Consider the following 13635-nt stretch of genomic DNA (forward strand, 5'->3'; position numbering starts at 1 on the left):
AAATGTCACAAACACACACACATTGAGCTTTATTATAGATATAGATAGATTTATACCAGGATTTTTTAAAAACATTTTTCCTTTGATCTAGAGCATGAATTATATCACCCTGGTTTATTTCACAGAAAAAAGGGAAAAAAATCATGCAAAGAAGCGTTAACGATAAAGGTGATGAATTTCGAATATTCAAGAATCTTAGCAAAAGCTCCATTAAGGTCCGAATTTCCGCGATCTTTCTAGAAACTTCTCTGCCCTGTCCCGAAAAATATAAAAGATATATAAAGAGAGAATTAGTTAAATTGAGTGAAGTCTCTCTCCAGTGAGTTCTGTAGGAGGGCTTGTTTCTTTTACGATCACTCATTACCGAGTTGCTGTTGTTTACTATATGTGCTGTTTTGTGTACGCTTCGATTGTGTTTTGCTACTGTAAATTCATGATTTCGTGCAAAATAATGCATCTTTATCCATTATACAGTCTGCTGGACTTTCTTCACCGTACATATCTACCGGAAGGATTTCGTGCAATATCCGTAAAAATATGCATAAATTAATTTGCACTATCATTCCTTAAAGAACAGTCGTTCCTCTATAGTATTAAGCTTTCTAAGTCTTACGTCTTTTAAACTCTGCCTGATTTTTGAAAGATCAAAAGTATTCAAAACAACTCGAAGAATAAAGAGAAACCAGCGGAAGTAGTCTCCTTAAAACTTTCTCGCATATTTTTTAATAATGGTGTAATTTCAGAGAACGCCTTGCATGGTATTGGCTTTCACAATAGTTTCGAAATATTAACATTTGGCATGAATATAGTAATTTTACTGAATTTATCGAGTAAGCCTTGACAAGTTATTTGGACAATTAATCCCAGTCAAGTGGTTAATAGTATCCGAAATTTTTTAGTTCAATTTTCCCCAGCCGATTGAAACAAAAATTTGACACAAAAGTGCAATTGCAGTCACAAGATCCCATACCAAATTTGATGTCTTTGAGTTATCACGTTTACATGTTTATGAAAAATATAGAACGTCGATCCCTTGTTGGATTTAACTCAAAATTTGTCTAGACTATAGATGTTAATTCTGTGTATCGAATTTAATCTATCTGGCTCTCCTTTTTGTAGCTATCGTGTTAAATTATATTTGAACAGCCCGATATATACTTCTTCTGAACGGATTTTGTCCATATTTTGATAGAAATCTACAAATTTGGTATACCAAATTTCATCCATCTGCATCAAAGTGTTTTTGAGTTATCCTTGTCACAGACGGACAGACATTTTCCAGAAATGTGTTTTTCGAATTCAAGAAGGTCTAAAACATAAAAATTCGTCAAAATCTCGAATTTGAGCTTTTTGACGATTACTGCACTTTATCCATCTACGTATACTAGAATGTTAAAAAAAAAAAAAAAAAAAGCCTAAATTTATATAAGAATACTATGGGTCTGTGAATTTAGATTCAGATTTACTGGTTTATACTCTTTGTTTGCTATTGATAGAAATTCCGTCAAAAATATGTATCAAAAATAGAAATCTGAATATCACCAAATATCCCCCAAATTTGAATTTATAATAAATATAGAAAAATGTTCTAGGGAAAAAAGAGAGAGCTGTAATAAAAGCATATGTAGTTGATTTAATATGCAATATATTCCCGAGTATCCCGTTCGCGATTATCTGGCTTCCGTACTATCCAGTCCAGTTTTCTTTTGTAATTAAATGAGGAAGGCATGTCTTGCATTGGCAACAGTGCTAAGACATTGGAAGTGGGCGTCTGCTACGATCCTTCTACGTGTCGTGTGCAAAATATAAATTGTGACAAAAAAAAAAAAAGCAGCGTTCTGCTTGTAGTTCATTGTTTCGTCAGTGTGTAGCGAACCTTACTTGTTGTTGTTGTTCCTGGTTATAACTGCAGAGTTCGTAAATTGTTCTTGGGATACGCTTAATGTTTTTTTAAAGGTACCATAGTGAAGTTTATAAAATTGGTGATAAACGTTAAAAAGTTGTTCTGATTTTGGAGGAGAAATTACACACTATAAAGCGACTAGACTCTGGTGTAACAGCAAAAACCGGCAACTGCTTCTATGATTTACCGGACCGCGTTCACATTCTACGTGGCTTGAGATAAATGGCGGGTTTCGTATTCAATAAGAAGTAAGAAAACATATTATAACAGTGAGTTTTGTTATAAAGACTTTGTCTTCTGGTGTTGGTGGGCAAAGAAATGAGTTCATAGAACTCCGACCTACCCTTTTGCCATATTAGGCCGGACACTCGAAAGAGTACTATATTTTAGTCATGTGGGAATACTTTAATCAACTTAAGTTTTTAAAAAATGAATTTGTTGATGAATACTTATATTTTAAATACATAAATTTAATGTATGATCGAGGAAAAACTGTCAAAAATGTATTTTAAAACAATAATTCAATCAAAAATAGATTATTGTTTTGTATCAATTGTTATAGAGAAAAGTCTGTTTCGAGATAATATTATGACAAAAAAATATTATGTGTGATCGACATTAAGATAATCTAAAGGCCTTATCACACGGGCAAATACCGTCTACACTTTCGTGGACAATTTTCCGTTTTTACCCGCAGGCAACCGGTCAAGCAAGTTTTCCGTCATCGTGAGCTTTTTTTCAACCAGCTTGAAAATGTAGACGATAGCGACGGAAAGATTGTTTGCAAACAAAATTCAGCTAATCGTACATGGCTTTGGTACTGACGTAGTTGCCTAGAATGGCGCGATTGAGCCAATATGAAACTAATTTGTAAACACATTTCCAAAATGATTTATGGTCATGTAATAAAAAATGGGTTTTGATCGACTTTATTCATCAAAAGCCGGCTATTTGGAATCCACTGAATATTCATTATTAAAGATAAATGTTACACGAAGAAATTCGTACAATAATTATCAGAAGACGAAGAGATATTGACACCCGTAGATAGTCATTAAAACCAAGAAAATTTATTTTCAGAATTAAAAAAAATTATTAATGTTTATGTGAACTGTCTTCTTTTTGTGAACTGTATTTGATCAGATTAAATCTTTTATTTTTTTTAAATAATGGTATAATTTTTGAATTTCTAAAATATATAATTAACTTCTTCCATACAGTTGAAAAATTATTTTAATTTTATGCTGTTGTGAAAGTTAATAAGGATCGATTCATTTTCTTACCGCTGAAATATTGTTCAGCACATTATATAGTACATTTAAGGGAATTGCAGAATATGAATGATTCTGTTATTGTTTAATGTTTTAAGTTATAAATAATAGTGAAATTTTTATTTTTTAAATTAATTGCACATCCAACTCACAAAATCGCTTTTTTAGCATATTTCTGTGTACCAGTTAATAAGGATCAATTCATTTTCTTACCGCTGAAATATTGTTCAGCACATTATATATTACATTTAAGGAAATTGCAGAATATGAATGATTCTGTTATTGCTTAATGTTTTGATTAATAAATAATAGTTAAGGTTTTATTTTTAAAATTAATTGCACATCCAACTCACAAAATCGCGTTTTTAGCATATTTCTGTTTTCAATTTGATTTTCACAATTTAATCTATGAAATACCAATACAGATACATTATGCAATTATTAGATTTTTTTTGTACGTAAACCTGTCATTATTACTGAAAAATTAACAAAATTGATGAAACGGCAATATATCCCAGGATATAATGCATGAACAGGAATCTCACTAACGAAATGTGTAAACTACAGATATTCACCAAACAGAAAAAGCGAATAAAGAGCGATAAATTAGCCATAATCTTTAACCTGTGTTTTAGGTTTACCATACAGCAAATCCCCACATGACGTCACTACACACATTTTTCCGTGCGCGTTTGTCCACGAAAGTGTAGACGGTATTTGGCCATGTGAAAGAAATTCTACGATTAAATGCTCACTAACGTTACGCAAAATTTTACTCCCAATAATTCCAAAATGATCATGTTTTGGAAAAGGTATAAATTTGATTTTAAAAAACTTTAACTCAATATCTCTGATCTTTTAAAATAAGAAATCTGCATCAAGAACTTATATCAAAAATTCTGCTCTTCATGAACGACGTGAAATTCACTGATGGGGGGGGGGAAATCCCAACGCAAAGAAAGACTTGTGTTAGATAAACAAAACTTGGTGAGCGTATTTATGCATCTGAAAGATGACATCGATTAAAATTTCGCGCACTCAGAAGTTGCAAATCAGTTTTGTTTTAAATGCGTGCTGTAAAGTTCGTGAGCGTTATCTTTGAAATTTGACGTACTGAGTCGATGTTAGCCAAGAAAGTCTTTACGAAGACGAAGAAGCCATTATCAACAGCTCGCCCAGTTTGAACGAGGCCGTGTAACAGGGCTAGGAGAAGGTGGATTTTCTTTCCACGATATTGCAGAAAGACTTGGCCGGAATGTATCCACTATGCATGATTGTTGAGAGTAGTGGTTAAGGGGCGGCACTGCCTCATGAAGACTGGGTTCCGGACGGCCACTTGGTACTACTGAAAGGGAAAACCGCGTGTTCGGTGTACGGCTGTGGTGCATTCGTACTGCGTCTGCGGCAGAAATTCGAGTTGCAGTTGGCACCACAGTGACACAACGAACTGTTAGAAATCGGTTACTTCAAGGACAGCTCCGAGCCAGGCACCCTGTAGTGTGTATTCCACTGACTCCAAGCCATTGCCGTTTGCGACGCCAGAAGTGTCAAGCCAGAGCTCATTGGAGAATGGAGTGGAGATTTATTGTGTTTTCTAATGGAAGCAGGTCTGTCTTGGTGCCAGTGATGGCCGTGTGTTGGTCAGAAGGAGGCTAGAGAAACGCCTGCAACCAAATTGTCTGCGGCCTAGACACACAGGATCTACATCTGGAGTCATGATCTAAGGAGCAATTTTCTATGACAGCAGGAGCACTCTCGTGGTTATCCCAAATATACTGATTGTAAATTTGTACGTCAGTCTGGTAATTCAACCTGTAGTGCTGCCATTCTTAAAACCATTCAAGGGGGAGTTTCCAACAGGATAACACTCGCTCTCATACCGCTGTTGTAACGCAACGTTCTCTACAGAGTATCGACATATCGACCTGCGAGATCACCAGATCTGTCTCCAATCGAGCACGTATGGGATATCATTGGACGACAACTCCAGCATCATCCACAGCCAGCACTGACCGTCCCAGTATTGACAGAAAAAGTTCAACAAGCATGGAACTCAATACCACAAAGTGGCATCCGGCACCTGTATGACACAATGCATGCACGTTTGCATGCTTGCATTTAAACTTCTGGAGGTTACACCGGCTATTAATGTAACAGCATTTCACATTTGAAATGCATTTTCTTGAGCTTAAATTAACCTGTGATCTTGAAAATTTAGTCAATTAAACATGTTAACTAGAGATGCATAATCCATGATTTTTTCAATAACAAATAATATTGCTATTGTTATTTTTAAATATGTGTTCCAAATATCTGTTATTTCAATCATATTATTAATTAAAAATTATTACTTAATATTAAATATAAAATTTATTAATTGTAATTAATACTTAATTTACTAATTTAAGTAACGTGTGATTGAATTAATTTATCTGTTTCAGCTTACTTCTTAAATTTTATTTTTTTTCTCAAAACTATTTATTTAATTTATTTATTAGAGTGAACCATTTTCTGGAAAAGATGAGTTAAAAATACATGTCATTTCTTTAAAATGTTTACTTTAGTCCTATATTCTACCAATAGATGGCGCCAGCAGTAAACAGAGTACATGTAATCAAAGTCAATCATGTCACGAGTAATAAAAAATGATCTGTATGGAATAGTGCATCATCAAATACGAATATCGGTCACTCCCGTAAAGTGGAGCGGTGACTTCGCACTTTCCAGTGAAGCCTCCCACTTTCCGGTGAAATCACCGCTGCGATAAATTTCAGTGATATGCAATTCAATGATACGATACGATAATTCCAATAACCGGTCCGTTCACTTTTCAATCCAATCACAGATTTCTTTCGAGAGCTTCCATTGGACAGATCGTATCGTCACCGCTCCAGCAAATTTCAGTGATATCGTATCGATTGTTAGTTTCTATCGTGAGCCAAAACTTGTAATCGAAATATCATCAGTAAGATCGTACGAAGGATTTGAATCACACCCCTCTTTGAAAAGTATTGATCACTTGTATTTGTGACTTTTTGATATTAGTTACGTAATAACCGCTCTGAAAATATTCGTCATCCCTAATGTTAACTAAAGAAATGCATTGGCCAAATTTCATTACTCTATAATAATTTTTTCTTGGTGTTGGGATTTTTTCCCCCGTTAGTGTAAAATAGATAAATTCTTATTCCACGAGTGTAGCACCTTTGATCTATTAAAATTCAGTTGAAAACTATTTATAAAGATATAAGACTAAATATGTGATTTTTAATATTTAAAGTCTATGTTAGTTAATACTTTCTTTCTCTTTTAGAATTTTTTGTGCCAATTATTTTATATATATGTGTGTGCATTCTGTTCCTTTTTTTTCCCTCCTGTTTTTTCTACTTTGAAATATTCATCATTATTATAATAATGGAATTTTAAAACATTTTTCTTATTCAATGATTGCCTGAAAAACGATATCAGTCAGGAGCTGGAAAGTGTTACAGCCATGCTTGTGTTGAGGGAGACAGTCTGAAAGAATTTTGCGTATACGTTTTACCCATCAAATTAATTTTTTATCGATGAAATTTATCGGAAACAGTACGCTGTTAACAAGTGAAGATATATGTAAAACTGAGAAAGAAATGATGAAGGAATGAAAAATAATTCATGAAAAATCTATATATATATAAAAGGCTTACATGGAAGCAAAATCAGCCGAATTTGTTAATCGCAGTTTGGCAACACTTCGACCTCACCCGGGAGCATCAACACGCGGTTTGATAAGATTTCAGCGAACGCTATTCTTGCATCGGTTTGAAAATTTTTAAACAAAAAATTAACGGTCAAAAAACGGACACAATTTTTTACGATGAATTTAATTCCTGCCGTATTGATTTTAAAACGAAATCGTCAAAAAAGAGAACTCAAATCGAATGAAAATGCTCAAGAATCGTTCATACGAAAATCCAGTCTTAATGAACGAGATAGGGTTTGAAGGTTTATGAGAATGGAGCGAAGTTTCCGAACTACAGGAGCAAAGTTGTGGGACTATGTCAGCACTCTGTTCTTTTTGCCAGGCACGTTACTGGGAAAAAGGAGTAAATTCAAGTGGAATACACGAATTTTGAATATAGCTGCTTTCAGACAATTTATTTTTTTGTAAATATCATATTCTTAGTCTGTTTCTGTAGTGTAGCTTCCAAATTTGAACAATTGTGAGAAAAGCGTTTTTTTTTTAATTTTATTTAATTTTTTTCAATATTAATTTTTTTATTGTTTCTGTAGTATACTGGAAAAATTGTGATAAAGGCACAATTTTTTTAAATTTGTTTCTTTGGTGCATGTATATAGTTATTTAAATGAAAGGGTATTTGTACTTACAGAGAACTTTCATTTTTGTGAGTGTACTTTTTGCTTTACATTTTTTATTTCTTTCATTGTTTTATCATATTTTGGAATAAATTGAATCTGAATATATCTGTTGCTAGACTAAAGTGGTTTAGTAGGTGGTGAGCGAGCGAAGCGATCCGAGAGGAACTGCATTAGCAGTTCGGACTCTTCCTTTCAGTTAACTTTTGATTGTCAGTCATGTATATTCTAGATTGTATTGTCTACACATTATTTTTATTGAAATTATATTTTATTTTTCAGAGAAGGTTTTAATAAAAGAAACAGAATAAAAACCCGGTGTATCTACATAAATAAGAAAAAAAAACTTTTTTTGTGGAATTTTTTTTTTCTTTATTAAAACACAATTTTATAGCGGTGTTCGTAAAAATGCACTATCTATGGCTTATCTTTTTCGTTAAAAGCGCAAAAATCTAGCTGAGTCTATAAAATACTCTTATATGCTTCGCATTGCACATAAAATTACCCTAATTTAATATATAAATTAAATAATTAAGTATTTCCCAGATTTGGTTCTTTTGTAGTATTAAGAAAACTTTAAAACTCCGATGAGTTAAATACATTAATATTGTCTATATTTTTTGTTCCTATGCAGATTATTAAAAACTGGAAGCTATTCAAACGAAAAATAATAAATCAGTCAATAATTTAATTTAATTTAACTCAGCAACAGAAAAAGAGTATCATTTGAACTATTGCTACTCCTCAAATATCCGATTTAAACAGTGTCTCTAAATGATTAATAAAAAAATAAAATGATTAATAAAAAAATAAAAAAATTAATAAAAATAATATAATTAAAAATTAATAAAAATTAACAGGAAAAAAAAGTTTTTTTTGACTTAAAAAAAATTAAAAATCTTTGCTTATATCTTAAGCACAAAATAAATGAAATCATTCCTGATGGCTATCATAAAAAGTATATATATCGAGTTATTTAATTATTTATTACTGGCAAATGTTTTATGTGATTGGCTGAATGTTTTCCAACAAGTTCAATCGTGATGCTCCAATCCCTCTGAGTGCCGACAGAATTAGTTGACGAAACGGCATGTCAATGATTCATAATTAATCACATTCAAGACTCGGAATCTCACAGAGAACACCTGTTAAAAATCTGAAATCGCTTCAGACCAATTATATATGTAAAAGCGCTTTTGTTGCAATAAAATTTACTTCTATCCTTTTTGGTTTCGTTTATAAGTTTAAACAGAGATGTGGATTTTCAACCATAAGAATTATTTCTATTTCTTTGTAATGTTCATAAAGAAATTCAAAATGAATCTGAAATGAGGGAAAAAATGAAATTTCTTTTATATAACAACGCACGGAAAAATAGCGCATTAGGTTTTGTATATTAATTAATAAAAATTTGGGAAAATTAAAAACAAAACAATGGCTTTGAAATGTTATATTCTAAGCTTATATCTGATAAAAATATTTCATAACGAAATTAAAATTTATTATGTAATGATTTAAAATGAGACAATTTCGTACCGATTTAAAAAATTGTATACCTGAAACATAATACTGGGCCAAATATCAAATTTTCTGAATAATTTTTTTATTGAGAATTTGGCTTCTAAAAAAAGAGAAGAGGGGGGGGGGGTCGCCTGAAAATTGACTAATATCTTCTCAACATGAAATTAATAATAATAATGGAAACTGCTACTCTAAAAGAAGTAAAGGTAATCGATTTTGTTTGGTCCCAAGTCAATTCTTCAACTATTATCAAGTCTTTAACTATTATAGATAAAGCTATTTCATTCTGAGAATTTGTGATTGATTGAGAGTATTTTGAAAAAGTTCAGAGATTTAGTGCAAAAATTTCGAAGTTTCCTGAAATATTAAAAACGTTTATATATATATAGTTAACACACACACACAGACATATATATATATATTATAATCTGAATCAAAAATGCTAATTTAAATATGACAACCCTTTTGTTTGTGTATACATGTATGTGTGTGTAATTTTTAGTTTTTTTTATATACATGCAAACATTTCCGCACTAAATTATTGTTTGTACATGAGATTGTTTTACAGAATTGATGCCTTCTTAAATGGCATAAAAAAGTTTTTTAAATTAATTTTTTTCAAAACATGCCAGTTTTTCTATAAGAATTAAGATTTAAAACGTGAAAGCATTAGATTAGTATTATTTCAAATGAAATTTCGTCCAGATACTTTACTCTCTGTTTTTCGAAATGTGTTTAAAAAAAACGCGTTCAAAATGCTTACTAATTGAAATCTGTGCTTCGGTAAAAGGTTTACGGAAAATACAGCAGATGTTTTGTACTTGGAAGGTCCTTTCTTTATTCGCCCTCTTGCTGAATTTACTCGGCCTTTTACCACCTTTTATGACTCGAATTCTGGGAAAAAACACTATCTGAAAAAGAAGATCAGTATCTTTCATTTAAATAGGCAATTACTAAACACATGAGGAAACTTGAATATGTTTTTTTCTTCACCACTCTTTCTGATATTTGCAGCTTTATTTTGTTTTCGGCTTCTTATATCTTTTCAAATTTTTGTTTTAAATAAAAAATTTAATCAGAATTATTTTATTTTATTGTTCTCCAAATTTTAAATTGATATTTTTTTAAGAATATCTTTTGAAATCCTCTGGCGGATATATTTGATTCACTAATCTTGATTGCGATTATTGTGAATTAAAAATTTAAAATGTTTTTAAAATATAATTTAGCTGACTAAATGTTTAAAAAAAAAGATAAATGCAAGATCGTTGGAGACTATAGGATTTTATGCAAAAGAGAAAGTTTATAAAGCATTCTTAAAAAATGTGTTTAAATGGCATTTGTATGGCCATTAGGGAATTTTTATTTACTTGAAAACTTCATTCCAAGTAGTGATATAAATAATATTATTAAATTTATTGCTTATTGTATAATACCATTTGTTATAACTTGAATTTTAATACAGTCGTATATCGTATAATAATCTTACTTAGTTATTATTTTATTGTAAAATCAAATTAGTCTCTTCTTAATTTTTATGTACACAAAAGAATATTTACATTCATTTGATGACAATGCAACAATAAATTCAACCCATAGAAAAATGGTGAAAAAAGTTCAAACCCTAAATCCTTCTACGGCAAACTAACAGAAAAGTGTGGTAAAATAAGATAAATGCAAGATCGTTGGAGACTATAGGATTTTATGCATATTTTAGAAATAATATTTTTAATACGGTAAAATATTATTTTTTTTTTGGAGAAGCAAACGTAGTATTCGCAACATTTTAGTGAATACTATGAAGAAATGTGGTATAATAAAAATAAATAAAAATGCAGAGTAAATAATTAAGATTTTAATTCATTGTTGTTTATAAAATATTCTAACAATACTGTCACGGATTTCACCACCGCCGGGTTCGCTTTTGTAGGGGTGTATGGAGTGACAACACAATCAGCAGGTCTCAGTAGAAAAAACGACGACGTTTATTTACACGAAGACAGGACAGCACAAAGATGACAAATATTTAAAGGCGAGACGAACACACAGCAGCACACAACAACAACAGCAGCCCACAAATAGTAATCGACCACAGCACATAAAGCGACCAGACAGAATCCAGCAGGAGAGGGGATCCTCGGAGCTTCATTCTACGGTCTCTCCAACGGCTGAACTTCTCCTCGCTTTAGCTGCCGACTCACTACTTCACACAACACGACGCTGCCTTCACAATAGACAACAGGACTCAATGCTCACAGCTCAGTTCAGCAGTAGCTTCACATAACGTTGGGAGTCCGCCGTTGCTTCGCTATCCTCTCGAAGACTCGTTACTTGTCGGCGACTCCGACTACAATTCCAATGCCAATGATATGGTGGTGGTGGTGGGGTGGGGGGGGGTGTTGGGAAGCGCCTAGGCTCTGGGGCCTTTAATCTTCCACTCGACTGAAATGATGAATGAGTGACAAACAACTTATGTTGAGCATGAATATTGAGCAAAATTAACAATTTTTAGGGTTTTTTAAAAAGGCTTAAGATAGGTTTAAATGTAGCTGGAACTTGTGGAGTAACTTAACGGGAATTGGGGGGGGGGGGGAAGGGTAAATAATTCTAGAAGCAGATTTTTACTTGTCCTATAGTATTCATTGGCTATCAGCAGGTAAGATAATCACATTGGCGGGTAGGGAAGCGGGGTCAAGGTTTGGACTACAATTCAATTCACGAAGAGATGCAGCGGCCTTTTATAATTCCCAAGAGACGAGCCCAGAACCTTCTTGGTCAATCAGGGCGTATCTCAGTTCCTATTGGATGGATCATGAAAATTCTCGACGCTTCCAGCATTATCCATTTTGTCGCCAAGCTCTGAGGCCACTGACGCGTCACCCGATCAGCACCCACAGAGCTGATCGTTTAAAGGGTCTTTCTTACGGTGATACTATTCGTGATGGGAAGCAAAATTACAGATTCGTAACAATATTATTTTTTGGATTCTATGAAATCAAGTCAGCTCTACTTATTCTTAAAAATGCAAGCACATACAAAAACAAACACAAACAGATACAAATATTTTAATAGCAGAATAAGAAATAAATTCATCTCATATAAAATTTATACAAATATATACATATTTCTTTTTGTTTCAAGAATTAAATCTTTCTCCCTAATTTCTAGAAATAATTTTACAATTCCATATAATAAAAATGTTTTTATAATTTTAAACATTTAAAAAAATTCAAAGGATCGGACACTTTTAATTTGTTACAACCAGGTCCTTATCAAAGCAAAAATTATAAACATTTATTTTTTACTTAAGTTTTATGCAGTATTATATGAAACAACTGTAAAACGATTACCAATTCTCACACAGATTTGCTGCGTTTTGAAACTACAAGACAATTTCAATTTTTCTCAGAAATCGAAAACCTTTTCTTCTCACAAAGCGAAAATTCGACGCGATAAGCAAGCGGTGCTTTGACACTGCTTTCATCTCGCTGGGAATTAATTAGCATGCCTATTGTTCTGAAAATCTGCAGAAGGGGAAAGCAGTATCTTTCCCCAATTTGTGATACGTAAAAGTAGTAAACAATGTAGGAGATGGAGAAATTCAATTTTAAGAGAGTCGCATTTTAGCGCAATGCATACATATATTACGTCATCCACCCTTAAAAATTAGATTTAAAACATACATTTTAGTTTTAAAAAAATATATTTTTTCAAAATATTTTTTAAGAATACAAAGAGCTTTTAAAAGGAATATAAAATTAGTTATGCTTAAAGTAATCCATTCCTCTAATGATTCTTTCTAGTTGTATAGAAGAAATGAATAGTTTCTTTTACAACGATCTATGAAATCATATCCATAAAAATTTGTATTTTGTATGAGAAATATTTACACAATATCATTTTTTAATTTATTTTCAAAATATATTTAACAAAAAGGAATATAAGACCTCTTTGTCATAAGATAATCAAATTTAAAAAAAAAGAAATTTATTTTTCCTTTTATTAATATAAAATTAATCATTCTCTGGTTAATGTACCATGAAACCTCATGATAAACACTAGGCAATGCTTCCTTATCCAAAACAGCAGAAATGCGATAGAAATATCAAAAACTGCAACTTCAAGTAAAATGAATCTCAAGTTTTCTCAATATTGATATTGTTGCCTTGGGGACTGTAAAATAAAAATATTTGATTCAGAATGCTTAATAGTTAATATACGATGGATCATTCTGAGGCGAATGTACTAAAAAGACATTGAAGGAATTAGTCAATTTTAATTTTATATACCATATTAATGTAAAATCTTAAAGTCTGCAATAGGCAAATATGTTGTAAGTGGAAAAGGAATAAAAAGAGTCGCGGATTTCCTTCAACCTAAAACCGCAAAGGAACAACTCCCCGTATTGACATTACACGGCCTAAGCCGACACCTCTGAAAGAATAGAAGGGGTATCGGCTGATCCCCGACCCTCACGGGTAGAGGAGGAAAAGCCAGAAACACAAAACATTCTTCTCTTGTTTCCTCTGGGTATGTATTCTCCCATCCCCTTAACGGGAATAAAAGGGAAAAGGAGAAATCTAT

The sequence above is a fragment of the Argiope bruennichi genome, chromosome 1 (genome assembly GCF_947563725.1).
Source record: "Argiope bruennichi chromosome 1, qqArgBrue1.1, whole genome shotgun sequence".
Classification (NCBI taxonomy): domain Eukaryota; kingdom Metazoa; phylum Arthropoda; class Arachnida; order Araneae; family Araneidae; genus Argiope; species Argiope bruennichi.